Source organism: Zea mays, chromosome 5, assembly GCF_902167145.1.
Source record: "Zea mays cultivar B73 chromosome 5, Zm-B73-REFERENCE-NAM-5.0, whole genome shotgun sequence".
NCBI classification, from domain to species: domain Eukaryota; kingdom Viridiplantae; phylum Streptophyta; class Magnoliopsida; order Poales; family Poaceae; genus Zea; species Zea mays.
In genome coordinates, this window is record NC_050100.1 from 144,730,637 (window position 1) to 144,745,843 (window position 15,207).

General features: G+C 48.8%; 2 long non-coding RNA genes across 2 annotated transcripts; both read left to right on the top strand.

The window, feature by feature from the left end:
* Positions 1-1,824: 1,824 nt before the first annotated feature.
* LOC110485082 (uncharacterized) lies at positions 1,825-3,616 on the top strand. Its single transcript, NR_148211.1, has 2 exons — positions 1,825-3,044; positions 3,579-3,616. It is a non-coding gene; the product is annotated as an uncharacterized lncRNA (long non-coding RNA).
* Positions 3,617-9,595: 5,979 nt separating this feature from the next.
* On the top strand, positions 9,596-11,483 carry LOC110485083 (uncharacterized). The gene is made up of 2 exons (NR_148212.1): positions 9,596-10,607; positions 11,146-11,483. It is a non-coding gene; the product is annotated as an uncharacterized lncRNA (long non-coding RNA).
* Positions 11,484-15,207: the final 3,724 nt, after the last annotated feature.

A 15,207-nucleotide genomic window follows, 5' to 3' on the forward strand; every position in this document is an offset into this window, starting at 1 on the left:
GTCGGAGTTCGACCGGGTCGTCGAGGAGCGGGACCAATCTCGGGGCCGGGCTGCCGAGGCCGAAAGCCGGGCTGAAACCCTTGCAGCCGACTTAGCTGTAGCCCAGGTCGCGGCCTCGGAGCAGCGTGCCCGAGCCGGAGGTACGCCTTGGCCATCCTTGGTTCTCGTTCCCGTTCGTTCCCTTTGCTTGTGTTTGAGATCTTTCTTCTGGCTGTTCGCAGAGCTCGAGTCCGCCCTGGATGAGTCCGCCAAGGCGCTTGCCGAGGCGCTTGCCGAGGCGCTTGCCGGGGCGGCCGAGAAGAGGGAGGCCGACCACGCGGCCATGTCCGAAGCTGTCTCGGACGTTTATCGGATCCTTGACTTCGGCGACGTCCCCTCAGGAAGCTCCCCTCAAAGTCGCCTTCAAGCCTTGGGTGATCACGTGCGCGGCAGACTCCGCGAGGCGCTACACCACGGCGTCAGGCGGGCCTTCACCGTGCTCGCTTCCCACTACGTTGCGGACCTGGAGCGAGTTAGTGAGGGGTATTGTCTTCCTGATGAAGACAAAGCTGCCCTGGCAGAAGTCCAGCGGCTCGACCCGGTCGCCGCGGGTCCGAGCGCAGTGCTGGCGACCACCTTCGAGGCGGAGATCCTCCCTCCTGCACCGTCGCCGGAAGCCGAGATGGACTTTACCGAAGGCGGGGACGGAGCTGAAGGCGCGGCTCCTTCCCGAGGCGACGCCTGACTCCGTTGGAACAGTTTCTGTTGGATGCACGTGTGTCTTTCTGCGGCCGCTGAGGCCTGAACACTTTGTTTCCATTGCATGAAGTCGTACTCCTCTTCCTTTTATTTTGCGTGTAACACCCCTGATGTTTATATTCTGCTCGACAACGAGTATGGATTTAAGCACGTAATATCAGTGGATAACACAGATGCTAAATTTTAAACATCTTCGCCTATCGTGATTTTAATATCGCATCTGCTTCGGCGGTCGTGAGTTCGACATTGTTTTTATCTATCCGGGCTCTTCCTAAATTTTCGTGATGTTCGGAACATAGCTGTTTCGAAAATCGGTGCGTCCGGTGATTATTTAAAATTCATCGCTCGCGCGAATACGAATTCGGAAGCCCGACTCACTCGGGTGATTTTATTCCGGACAAATTAATTTGAACTCGACAACTAAAATGTTCGGGGCAATAATTTGTATTGCGTGTTGTCTAACAGAAATCATGCGCGAGGTTAGGATCTAATGTCTCCGTCCACACGCAGTTTTGACGACAAAATTGCATATACTTTAGAGGATCTGGTTTCGGCTAATTTTAGTCAATCACGCGGAGTAAATTATCGAAGCCGAAATCCATTTAATTCGGTCCGTTGCTTCTCACCTCAATCTAAATCTTTAAAAAGTGAATTAACGGTACAAATTCATCCGACATAGTTCTTATATCTAAATATTTCTTCCGCACTGCCCTCTCTATTCATTGACATGCTTGACTTTGTCTCGTGCATGTACGTATATTCTCCTCATCTAGAAACACTGAGTCCCTGGAAACGATCTTTTTTTTGTGTGCTCAGCCCAAGTGAACAGAAGAGAGATAGAGCAACCAATTTTCATATCTCCCACACGTCACTTGGTTCCAGCTCACTGCTACGCGTCAGGCTCTCTCCTTCCCTTATCTTCATGCGTGGACACCCTGATCTTTTCTTAGCCTGATTTTTCCAGCCTCATCCCGTCAAGGCTGTAGGCCATCGGCCCTATCCAATTGCGCCCTGGAGCTTGCTTCTTTGGTCGCTGGCCGTAGCCTCTGGTGTGCCCAACTTCATTTCCTCCTCTCCAGCCGTCATCTCCCATGACCGCCGCGTCTTGCCGTGGAGTTTCTCACGCGCTTCTTCCCTGCTGCGCTCCTCTGCTCGGTCGTCCCACCCCAGCGCCCTTGCAGCCGAGCTCCCACCTCCCATGGTTGCCTGCTCCACTGCGCCGTCGCCCAGCTACTGACCATCGCGCGCGCGCCGGCTAGGAGCTCGCAGGCGACGATGGTCGCGCTCCCCGACCTTGCCTTGGCTTCCTGCTGCAGTTCGTCAGCACCTCCTTGCGCCCTGTCCAGCGTCCTGCTCGGTTCGGTTCCTTTCCGGCAACCAGCTGAAGCTCCGCCCCATGACGTTTGGATCCGGCCACCGTGTTCAGGCAACTGGCCGTTCGTCTTCCACTTTCTCTTCCTTCGTTGACCTGCCCGCTTGCTTTTTCTCTGCGTTCCTGTGAGCGTACGTCTCCCTGTGTGCTTACCGTGGAAGCTGGCCGCGCCCCTTCTCGGCCTCTTCTCTCCATGGCGCTCCGCCGAGTGGCTCCCCTGCGCGTCTCTCTCTGCTCGCTCACGCACAGCTCACGGAGCTTTTCCTCGTCGGCCCCAGCTCAGTCGAGTCTCCCTGGTATTCCAGCTCGTCGTCGCGTCATTCGTCGTCGACCTCGCTAAATACGTTGTCGCTTGGTCCTGTGTCGTTAGGCTAATCAACCATGTTCGCTGCCGCGCGCTTGTCTCTAATACTGCTCGCGTGGTATTTGGATCTCGTCGATTAGCCCCACCATCCTTGTTTTCCTCTGGTCACGATAAAATCCTGTCCCACCAGGTCATCGGGAGCTGTTCCCAGCTCACTATGGAGTTTGCTGGGCTCGCCATATTTTTAAATGTCGTCAAATCATCGGAGTTGCTCAACTCACCAATCGTATTTTGGCCATCCCTATCCGAACTTACCAGCTCGCCGACTGACCGTCGTGTTCCTTGAAATCCCTTGTCGGTCGACCTCGTGACTTAGTTCGTCGTGTCGTGTGTGCAGCTCTATATATGCCACTCTCCTATATCGTCGTCAAAGCTGTCATCCCCTGTTCGACCCCCACCTCACCAGCTCACTCCAAACACGATCTTGTCGTCGTTTCGTGTGTCGTCAAGAAATCCTAAGCGTCGGGTGAAGACGAAGTTAACAGCGCGATATTTCCCCAAGCGCTCGACAAGTTGGTTGGATCGGAAAATCGCTACCGATCTCGCGGATTCGTGTCAGCTGTGGAAACGGTAAGCTGATAAATCCGAATAGTTCGATCGTTGAATAAATTAATGTGTTAGTGCGAGGCTTATTAAGGTGCTCGATAAATTGCGTGAGTCACGAAACTCTCGTCGACTTCGCAGTTCTTGCGATTATTGAGCCAGATTCAGGTATAGCGAATTATTTTGCTATTCCGGTCACTTAGCTGAATTAGTGGATCGGGTAGAATTTTAGTAGGCATGTGTGTTGATGAAATAATTTAATCACTTATAAAGATGTAGTATAATTTATAAGGTAAGAGATTAGTTCAGAATTAAATTAATTAACTGATAAGTTATGATTAGGCTAATTGTATTTCGTGTGTATAGTTTATTGTTCGTGATGTTTATGTTAGGTTCGAGAAGCGTAATTATTGCGCTTAGTCGTACGTCGATAACTAGTGTGTCCGTATGAACTTGTACAACGCCTCGTCACTAGGTGTTTAATTCGCTATCGCGTAGCACTATTTAGGTGTGTAATATTCTTATCGATATGTATTCATGTGCATAATGCATTCCATTCAGGTACGTTAATTAGTCGCGTGATGCGGAAGATGACTCAAGTCGACCCCAAGCATGGGCTACTCCGCATGGTGATGCTGATGAACGAACCTGCCTGATCAAGTGCTAGGACAAGGATGATCGTCAAGTGGACATCGTCTAACAAACACTAACCTAGTGTTACCCAGGCAAGCCCCGGTGCATGCAACCCCTTTCCTTGTGTTTTTAAATACTTTTCGCACACTTTGAGTCTAGTGAAATGTGCATTAGGTTCATAGGAGTTGCTTGGAACCCTTTGATGCATTGCTTTCCTTGATATCCATACCTTTATAGATACTTCTGTGAAGTATCAAAATATGATTTACAAAAATGCTTAGCCTTGCTTAGATCTTGTGGATAGAGGTTGTCCTCAGTCTAACCCGGGAGAGGATGGCTTCTACCTGCAAGAATATTTTCATTTGGAGCAATAGTGGGATCTTACTGCAAAGTTCCCTGTGATGCTCTTTCATCCTAAAGGAACAGACACAATCCTAAGGATGGAAATACTTAAATTGAGACTTGAGTTAGGAACAGGTGATGTTCTACCCAAGTTGGTTAAGGATTAATGCGTATGTAGGCGTGCTGACCGAGGACCCTTTAACTGGTCACATGCCTCGTCATGGGTAAGCCTTGCCTTGAGCAGACTAAGGCCAGAATAAGATAACACGAAATGGGCGTGGAGCGGTGGCGAGAGTAGCGTGTACCCTCCGTGGCAAGAGGCTGGTCGGTGGTGTATCTGTACTCTCGGTTTGCGTGAACCTGATCTGGTCTTAAGAACCCCGGTGGCGGGTTGACATATGCAAGGGTTAAGTGCTACATATGTCGTGTGATTGGAGATCCTCAGCTGAGTATAATCGATTCGGATCGCCGTACCTTCGCGATTATGAAGACTTGGTCACTTTTCTACAACCTAAAGTCAGGATGTGAACACTATGGATAAAAATGATGTTGTATTGATGAGATGTTGAAATTAGACTAGATGCAAATAGAGTCTATTAATACTTAATATGGCGTTAAAAGATTGAAAGTAAGGACTCACTTTAGTAAGCTACTTCTGCAAAACTATAAGTTGATTTTTGCTAAAGCCTCTCCTTGACTCCTATTTATCCAGCATACCCTTGAGAGTCTTTTCCTTAGTCGGGTAAGACTTGCTGAGTAATTCCATACTCAGGGTTTTATTCCCTGTTGTTTTTCAGGTTCTAACCTTGTGCTGTTGTGATGGTGTTAAGTGCCGGTGGGCTCGGCCTTCTTATATAAGTATACCCCGTCTTTATCTTCTTATTGAGGATGATCACTTGAGCTAGCATATATTTCAAACTTATACTTTTGTAATCACTCCGATAAAATAATGTAAAATTTTTGTAACCTGTAAAATTTGGTATTAAGATTTCCGCCGCAAAAATGTTGTGTGTGTGATTTGTGTTACTTAATCCCGCGGTTCTGGTTGTAAGTGGTTTATCCGATGTCCTTGGGGCAATTGGACGGATCCTGTTAAGTTATTTGGTGCACATGCATAGTCGTCTGAGGTCTTTGAGACAAGGACAGGTGCATGTGGGCCCAATAACTTGGAAGGTTCTGCCACAGCTGGTATCGGAGCTGGATTAAGTATATACAGTCACATACATATTTTCAAAACAAAAGTTTTGGTTTCGAAAAACCTATTTTTAACTAAACATATTGTTTGGCTTTGAAAAATAGTTTTGAAAAACTATAATGCTAGCGACATCCTCTGTTAAGCCCTAAACTAAGGACTATTAGGTGGCTTAGTTGAAAACCACTAACCCACAACCGGGTGGGTATTGCATACATGTGTATTGTTATTTTTGAAAACCATTCCGTTTGGAATGGATCGACGCCCAAGGTAAGGTGAGTTGTGAGAGCATGACCGAACAACCGTCGGTCTAGGGGAATGCTTAATTGTGGCGCTTGATTATATACATGTTCTATATTTGTATATATGAAAGCTGCGATGTGGAGTAATTACTTTTTTGGGAATTCAGAACCCCATGGATGTGTATGGGCATACAGACATGGGAATACTGAGAAGTGTAATGTACTTGTAACGACGCACCTACGCTCAAGTAAGAAGGTGAGTTACCATAATGAGTTGCCCTATGGTTAAAGTGTGGCAACGGCGCCTGTGCGTGGCTCGACGCTTAATGAAGAGCTGGCCTCCATATAGCAATATATGGAGTATAAACTGTGATAAACTGTCATGTGTGGAAATTGCATCATGGGAAAAATGGGCTGTGATGGAATTTTCTGCAGGTACACTAACCTCGAAAACGTATGTGTAGCTGACGACTAGTAAAATACCGTGAGAATCGTAAGTATGCCACCGGTATAGAACGTTATTGCCATATTATGTTGGCAAAAATCAGTGAGGACGTGTAGGACGAGCATGCATCCTGATTGTTGCATCATGTTTGTCACCTATACACCCAAGATGCTTCTCTCATCTTTATTCCAGTAACCATTGATTGTAGATAATATGGTGTAATGCTGAATTATGAACTTCGATGAAATAGGTGTCCTCCATTCTTTGGGTAACCTATTCAGGTCTTATATGGTGTTTGCTCTCGTGCTTGATGTGCTGATAGAAGGTTGGTAGTTTGGTTGCTTAAACCCAAAATTAGGCCATGTTCTTATTTAGTGAACCATGACCTCAGAGTTGAATGCTCCATTATCACTCCATGACTAAACCCATGCAAATAAATGCGTAGATAATTTCTTTGTTGGACATAAATTGTGCCTAGGCTTAAACAAGAATCTCGAGTCATGTTTCCTTCTAAAACCATTCCCTTGTTTATTGGTGCAAGCTGATGTACCTTAACTAGTTCGCCTGTTCTTAAGGATCGCCATGTTGAATTATCAACCCAACCTAGGAAAAGTATGTCCGACCATTTTCTTGAATTTTATGCCTTTGATTTCCCCCATACCTATCAAAGGCATACCAACTTAATCTTATGATTGTTTCCCCTCTGTATCTAATCAGATACTAATCCTTGACCCTTGTACTCTCTGCGATGGGCATAGAGATATGCTTGGGGCTGAATTAACAGTCTCCCATCGTACTCCTTTCATCAAGTTTATGTTATGGCCATATCTTGCTCATTTCCTTGGGCCATAATCTATTTGGCTCTCTACTTGTAACCATTCTTACAGGTGGAGTATCTCTTGTATATTGTCACCCTTGCTCAATCTATTGGTGTGGCGCAAGATTTCTTATTGGTTACGTCTGGTAATGGTGTTATGACTAAAACTGATGATGCCACGACGAAACCGAGGGCCTCCTGTGAATGTACACACATGGTTGTGCTGCTTGGCACGCGTTGGTATCACGATTAGTAGTTGTAATCCATTATGAGACTATATCAATGTGTTATCTTGACCCAATCTATTTTTGCTACGTGAGATTCATTATTGGTGCTAGTTCGGTGATGGTGTCATGACTAAGGACTTATGGTGCCGCAGCGAAACTAAGAGCCCCTTGTGAATGTACACGCAAGGTTATGCTGCTTGGCGCATGCTGGTATCGATGTCTCTAGTCATGATCCATTGTGGAACTACACTGATGTGTGATCTTTCGTGGAGTCCTCTCTTGAAACAATTTCTATGTTGTTTGTCAAGTGATCAAGCAACATCTATTATTTCTGTTGGATCAAAGAGCATACCACTTTCATGTGTGGTTTCTTTTCTTTTGATCTTGGTAGTGACTACTTATACAAGTTCCCTTTACATCCTTTGTGTAAAGGTGAAGCCTTGGAGCTTTTTAGTGTTGAGAAACAACTGATTAGCTCTCAAAATGGTGATCTGTTTCCCCTGTTGCTGAGATGCAGGAGTTTGTTCATTCGCTCTCTTATTTAATCCATGTACTTCTGAACCAAGTCATTTCATCTCACATGAAGAAACGGATGAACAACATGACCAAATGGATTTCTACCCAAGTGCATAATCTCCTGTTAGCCAATGTGAACTCTCAACCCTTGGCTTACCAATGGTACTGAGAGGATCTGCTCAATGTCAAAAGTAGTTCAACAAGTTGGTTTTACTAACTTGTAACTGCTCAATGAACGAAGAATGAGTTTAGAGATCGTTTTATCGATTTGCCTGAACTCACTTTGGTTCAACTCACTCTAAAGAAAGTACTTACAAGATTCGAGATTAAGTCGATTAGTAACCACCTAGTCATCGCTCTAGTCGTGCCTTGATCGCCTCACGTGTGCTTTTCCAGCATGTGTGATCAAGTCAAGTCGTGACTAGTGCTGGATAAAATGGACTGGTTGTAAAGTCCGGATCTACAGATCCCTCCGCTGGTGATTCTCTCGAATCTATACCATCTTTTGTGGACTTGAATTCTCGGGTTAGCCACATGTTAACCGCGATAGTATTCGACATTCACACCCATCTCGTGTGCTATGAACTTACCGTGACTGCTTGTTGGTAAACCTCTTTCTGTGTGTTTTATCCAAGATGGTGCATCTGATTCTATTTGGGTAAGATCCTGTATTTGTCGCTCGCTCAACAGACTCAGATAGTGCAGTGTCATCAGAAAAAGCAAACTGCACACATGAAACCTTATGTGTTTCTCTGGCAGACATCGTCTCTATTAATGGACATCTTTAAATTAGCTTGTAGCGATACATGCTATGTCCACTAGAGAAACGACATCCTGAGGCACTCGCCTTCGCTCCGGACTGTCTTAGGGTTATCGCTGATATAGATATGGTTTACATGCTTCTCTACCCTTAGAACTCTTTCGCTCCGAATCTCGGGACGAGATTCTTTTAAGGGGGGGAGGGCTGTAACACCCCTGGTGTTTATATTCTGCTCGACAACGAGTATGGATTTAAGCACGTAATATCAGTGGATAACACAGATGCTAAATTTTAAACATCTTCGCCTATCGTGATTTTAATATCGCATCTGCTTCGGCGGTCGTGAGTTCGACATTGTTTTTATCTATCCGGGCTCTTCCTAAATTTTCGTGATGTTCGGAACATAGCTGTTTCGAAAATCGGTGCGTCCGGTGATTATTTAAAATTCATCGCTCGCGCGAATACGAATTCGGAAGCCCGACTCACTCGGATGATTTTATTCCGGACAAATTAATTTGAACTCGACAACTAAAATGTTCGGGGCAATAATTTGTATCGCGTGTTGTCTAACATAAATCGTGCGCGAGGTTAGGATCTAATGTCTCCGTCCACACGCTGTTTTGACGACAAAATCGCGTATACTTTAGCGGATCTGATTTCGGCTAATTTTAGTCAATCACGCGGAGTAAATTATCGAAGCCGAAATCCGTTTAATTCGGTGTCCGTTGCTTCTCACCTCAATCTAAATCTTTAAAAAGTGAATTAACGGTACAAATTCATCCGACATAGTTCTTGTATCTAGATATTTCTTCGGCACTGCCCTCTCTATTCATTTGACATGCTTGACTTTGTCTCGTGCATGTACGTATATTCTCCTCATCTAGAAACACTGAGTCCCTGGAAACGATCTTTTTTTTGTGTGCTCAGCCCAAGTGAACAGAAGAGAGATAGAGCAACCAATTTTCATATCTCCCACACGTCACTTGGTTCCAGCTCACTGCTACGCGTCAGGCTCTCTCCTTCCCTTATCTTCATGCGTGGACACCCTGATCTTTTCTTAGCCTGATTTTTCCAGCCTCATCCCGTCAAGGCTGTAGGCCATCGGCCCTATCCAATTGCGCCCTGGAGCTCGCTTCTTTGGTCGCTGGTCGTAGCCTCTGGTGTGCCCAACTTCATTTCCTCCTCTCCAGCCGTCACCCATGACCGCCGCGTCTTGCCGTGGAGTTTCTCACGCGCTTCTTCCCTGCTGCGCTCCTCTGCTCGGTCGTCCCACCCTAGCGCCCTTGCAGCCGAGCTCCCACCTCCCATGGTTGCCTGCTCCACTGCGCCGTCGCCCAGCTACCGACCATCACGCGCGCGCCTGCTAGGAGCTCGCAGGCGACGATGGTCGCGCTCCCCGACCTTGCCTTGGCTTCCTACTGCAGTTCGTCAGCACCTCCTTGCGCCCTGTCCAGCGTCCTGCTCGGTTCGGTTCCTTTCCGGCAACCAGCTGAAGCTCCGCCCCATGACGTTTGGATCCGGCCACCGTGTTCAGGCAGCTGGCCGTTCGTCTTCCACTTTCTCTTCCTTCGTTGACCTGCCCGCTTGCTTTTTCTCTGCGTTCCTGTGAGCGTACGTCTCCCTGTGTGCTTACCGTGGAAGCTGGCCGCGCCCCTTCTCGGCCTCTTCTCTCCATGGCGCTCCGCCGAGTGGCTCCCCTGCGCGTCTCTTTCTGCTCGCTCGCGCACAGCTCACGGAGCTTTTCCTCGTCGGCCCCAGCTCAGTCGGGTCTCCCTGGTATTCCAGCTCGTCGTCGCGTCATTCGTCGTCGACCTCGCTAAATACGTTGTCGCTTGATCCTGTGTCGTTAGGCTAATCAACCATGTTCGCTGCCGCGCGCGCTTGTCTCTAATACTGCTCGCGTGGTATTTGGATCTCGTCGATTAGCCCCACCATCCTTGTTTTCCTCTGGTCACGATAAAATCCTGTCCCACCAGGTCATCGGGCGCTGTTCCCAGCTCACTATGGAGTTTGCTGGGCTCGCCATATTTTTAAATGTCGTCAAATCATCGGAGTTGCTCAACTCACCAATCGTATTTTGGCCGTCCCTATCCGAACTTACCAGCTCGCCGACTGAGCATCGTGTTCCTTGAAATCCCTTGTCGGTCGACCTTGTGACTTAGTTCGTCGTGTCGTGTGTGCAGCTCTATATATGCCACTCTCCTATATCGTCGTCAAAGCTGTCATCCCCTGTTCAACCCCCACCTCACCAGCTCACTCCAAACACGATCTTGTCGTCGTTTCGTGTGTCGTCAAGAAATCCCAAGCGTCGGGTGAAGACGAAGTTAACAGCGCGATATTTCCCCAAGCGCTCGACAAGTTGGTTGGATCGGAAAATCGCTACCGATCTCGCGGATTCGTGTCAGGTGTGGAAACGGTAAGCTGATAAATTATTCAGAATAGTTCGATCGTTGAATAAATTAATGTGTTAGTGCGAGGCTTATTAAGGTGCTCGATAAATTGCGTGAGTCACGAAACTCTCGTCGACTTCGCAGTTCTTGCGATTATCGAGCCAGATTCAGGTATAGCGAATTATTTCGCTATTCCGGTCACTTAGCTGAATTAGTGGATCGGGTAGAATTTTAGTAGGCATGTGTGTTGATGAAATAATTTAATCACTTATAAAGATGTAGTATAATTTATAAGGTAAGAGATTAGTTCAGAATTAAATTAATTAACTGATAAGTTATGATTAGGCTAATTGTATTTCTTGTGTATAGTTTATTGTTCATGATGTTTATGTTAGGTTCGAGAAGCGTAATTATCGCGCTTAGTCGTACGTCGATAACTAGTGTGTCCGTATGAACTTGTACAACGCCTCGTCACTAGGTGTTTAATTCGCTATCGCGTAGCACTATTTAGGTGTGTAATATTCTTGTCGATATGTATTCATGTGCATAATGCATTCCATTCAGGTACGTTAATTAGTCGCGTGATGCGGAAGATGACTCAAGTCGACCCCAAGCATGGGCTACTCCGCATGGTGATGCTGATGAACGAACCTGCCTGATCAAGTGCTAGGACAAGGATGATCGTCAAGTGGACATCGTCTAACAAACACTAACCTAGTGTTACCCAGGCAAGCCCCGGTGCATGCAACCCCTTTCCTTGTGTTTTTAAATACTTTTCGCACACTTTGAGTCTAGTGAAATGTGCATTAGGTTCATAGGAGTTGCTTGGAACCCTTTGATGCATTGCTTTCCTTGATATCCATACCTTTATAGATACTTCTATGAAGTATCAAAATATGATTTACAAAAATGCTTAGCCTTGCTTAGATCTTGTGGATAGAGGTTGTCCTCAGTCTAACCCGGGAGAGGATGGCTTCTACCTGCAAGAATATTTTCATTTGGAGCAATAGTGGGATCTTACTGCAAAGTTCCCTGTGATGCTCTTTCATCCTAAAGGAACAGACACAACCCTAAGGATGGAAATACTTAAATTGAGACTTGGGTTAGGAACAGGTGATGTTCTACCCAAGTTGGTTAAGGATTAATGCGTATGTAGGCGTGCTGACCGAGGACCCTTTAACTGGTCACATGCCTCGTCATGGGTAAGCCTTGCCTCGATCAGACTAAGGCCAGAATAAGATAACACGAAATGGGCGTGGAGCGGTGGCGAGAGTAGCGTGTACCCTCCGTGGCAAGAGGCCGGTCGGTGGTGTATCTGTGCTCTCGGTTTGCGTGAACCTGATCTAGTCTTAAGAACCCCGGTGGCGGGTTGACATATGCAAGGGTTAGGTGCTACATATGTCGTGTGATTGGAGATCCTCAACTGAGTATAATCGATTCAGATCGCCGTACCTTCGCGGTTATGAAGACTTGGTCACTTTTCTACAACCTAAAGTCAGGATGTGAACACTATGGATAAAAATGATGTTGTATTGATGAGATATTGAAATTAGACTAGATGCAAATAGAGTCTATTAAGACTTAATATGGCGTTAAAAGATTGAAAGTAAGGACTCACTTTAGTAAGCTACTTCTACAAAACTATAAGTTGATTTTTGCTAAAGCCTCTTCTTGACTCCTATTTATCCAGCATACCCTTGAGAGTCTTTTCCTTAGTCGGGTAAGACTTGCTGAGTAATTCCATACTTAGGGTTTTATTCCCTGATGTTTTTCAGGTTCTAACCTTGTGCTATTGTGATGGTGTTAAGTGCCGGTGGGCTCGGCCTTCTTATATAAGTATACCCCGTCTTTATCTTCTTATTGAGGATGATCACTTGAGCTAGCATATATTTCAAACTTATACTTTTGTAATCACTCCGATAAAATAATGTAAAATTTTTGTAACCTGTAAAATTTGGTATTAAGATTTCCGCCGCAAAAATGTTGTGTGTGTGATTTGTGTTACTTAATCCCGCGGTTCTGGTTGTAAGTGGTTTATCCGATGTCCTTGGGGCAATCGGACGGATCCTGTTAAGTTATTTGGTGCACATGCATAGTCGTCTGAGGTCTTTGAGACAAGGACAGGTGCATGTGGGCCCAATAACTTGGGAGGTTCTGCCACATTGCGTGTCCGGCTTTGCCTGTCAATAACAGGGTGGCTTCCCGAGTAGGGGTCATTTTTCGTGGCGGGTGATGAGTGAAGGTGTCCCTAACCCGGAGGCATAGGAATTCCTCGGCTCAGTCGGCCTTGCCACTTACATGCACCCACGTTCGGTCCTTGGGGCCCTGTCACTGACATAGCCGGGAGAACGCAAAAGCCTTTTTGACCGAAAATTTTGGACGCGGAGAGGTACGCCCAATCTTGACGCAGAGGGGTTCCCCCCTTTTTAGCCCCCGAGGGAGGGTCGGGCTCTGCCGAGGCGAGGCTGACCCTTCCTTGACGACTGAGACTTTTGTGGGAGCGAGGTATACGAACAGCTTGAAAACATCTTAAGGGTAGAAGCGACGTAGCCGTCGGATGTTCCAAGTGTTGCCATAGACCTCGCCCTGACCGCCGGCCAGCTTGTACGTTCCGGGCTCCAGAACTTTGGCGATGACAAGCGGCCTTTCCCGGGGGTGCGTGTAGCCCCCGGGTGCCCCCAGCAAGGGCTCGGGGTGCTGTGCGATGGTCGCGGTCTTCTCCGGGTTGGCTTCGATGCCCCGCTTCGAGATGATGAACCCCAAGACCATGCCCTGGGGCACCCCAAGGACCCACCTTTCGGGGTTGAGCTTGACGCCTTTCGCCTCTTTTATGGACTTCGCCGCCATTAGCTTGTGGATCTCCTCGCCTATCGCTCTGCGCTTCTCCTCGTTGAATCGGCGCAGAGACTATTTGACGGGTCGTGCTCCTGCCCGAATATCCAGCGAGTGCTCGGCGACATCCCTCGGTATGCCGGGCATGTCCGAAGGACTCCACGCGAAGACGTCGGCGTTCGCGCGGAGAAAGTCGACGAGCACTGCTTCCTATTTGGGGTCGAGCCCGGAGCCGATCCAGATCTGCTTGGAGGCGTCGCCGCTGGGGTCGAGGGGGACGGCCTTGACCGTCTCCACTGGCTCGAAGTCGCCGGCATGACGCTTCACGTCTGGCACCTCTTTGGAGAGGCTTTCTAGGTCGGCGATGAGGGCCTCGGACTCGCCGAGGGCCTCGGCGTACTCCACGCACTCCACGTCGCATTCGAACGCGTGCTTGTACGTGGGGCCGACGGTGATGACCCCGTTGGGGCCCGACATCTTGAGCTTCAGGTAGGTGTAGTTGGGGACGGCCATGAACTTCGCGTAGCATGGCCTTCCCAGTACCGCATGGTAGGTTCCTCGGAACCCGACCACCTCGAACGTTAGAGTCTCCCTTCGGAAGTTGGAGGGCGTTCTGAAGCAGAAGGGAAGGTTGAGTCGTCCGAGGGGCTGGACGCGCTTCCCGGGAATGATCCCGTAGAAGGGCGCAGCGCCTGCTCGGACGGAGGACAGATCGACGCGCAGGAGCCCAAGGGTCTCGGCGTAGATGATGTTGAGGCTGCTGCCTCCGTCCATAAGGACCTTGGTGAGCCTGACGTCGCCGATGACGGGGTCGACGACGAGCGGGTATTTCCTCGGGCTCGGCACATGGTCGGGGTGGTCAGCTTGGTCGAAGGTGATGGGCTTGTCGGACCAGTCTAGGTAGACTGGCGCCGCCACCTTCACCGAGCAGACCTCCCGGCGCTCTTGTTTGCGGTGCCGAGCCGAGGCATTCGCCGCTTGCCCGCCGTAGATCATGAAGCAGTCGCGGACCTTGGGGAACTCTCCTGCTTGGTGATCTTCCTTCTTGTCATCGTCGCAGGCCCTGCCACCCTCCGCGGGTGGCCCGGCCCTGTGGAAGTGGCGCCGAAGCATGACACACTCCTCAAGGGTGTGCTTGACGGGCCCTTGATGATAGGGGCACGGCTCCTTGAGCATCTTGTCAAAGAGGTTGGCACCTCCGGGGGGTTTCCGAGGGTTCTTGTACTCGGCGGCGGCGACAAGGTCCGCGTCAGCGGCGTCGCGTTTCGCTTGCGACTTCTTCTTGCCTTTCTTCTTGGCGCCGCGCTGAGTTGACGCCTTGGGAGCATCTTCCGATGGGCGGCCCTGGGGCTGCTTGTCCTTTCGGAAGATGGCCTCGACCACCTCCTGGCCAGAGGCGAACTTGGTGGCGATGTCCATCAGCTCGCTCGCCCTGGTGGGGGTCTTGCGACCCAACTTGCTCACCAGGTCGCGGCAAGTGGTGCCGGCGAGGAACGCGCCGATGACATCCGAGTCGGTGATGTTGGGCAGCTCGGTGCGCTGCTTCGAAAATCACCGGATGTAGTCCCGGAGAGACTCTCCCGGCTACTGCCGGCAGCTTCGGAGGTCCCAGGAGTTCCCGGGGCGCACGTACGTGCCCTAGAAATTGCCGGCGAAGGCTTGGACTAGGTCGTCCCAGTTGGAGATCTGCCCCGGAGGCAGGTGTTCCAACTAGGCGCGAGCGGTGTCGGAGAGGAACAGGGGGAGGTTGCGGATGATGAGGTTGTCGTCGTCCGTTCCACCCAGTTGGCAGGC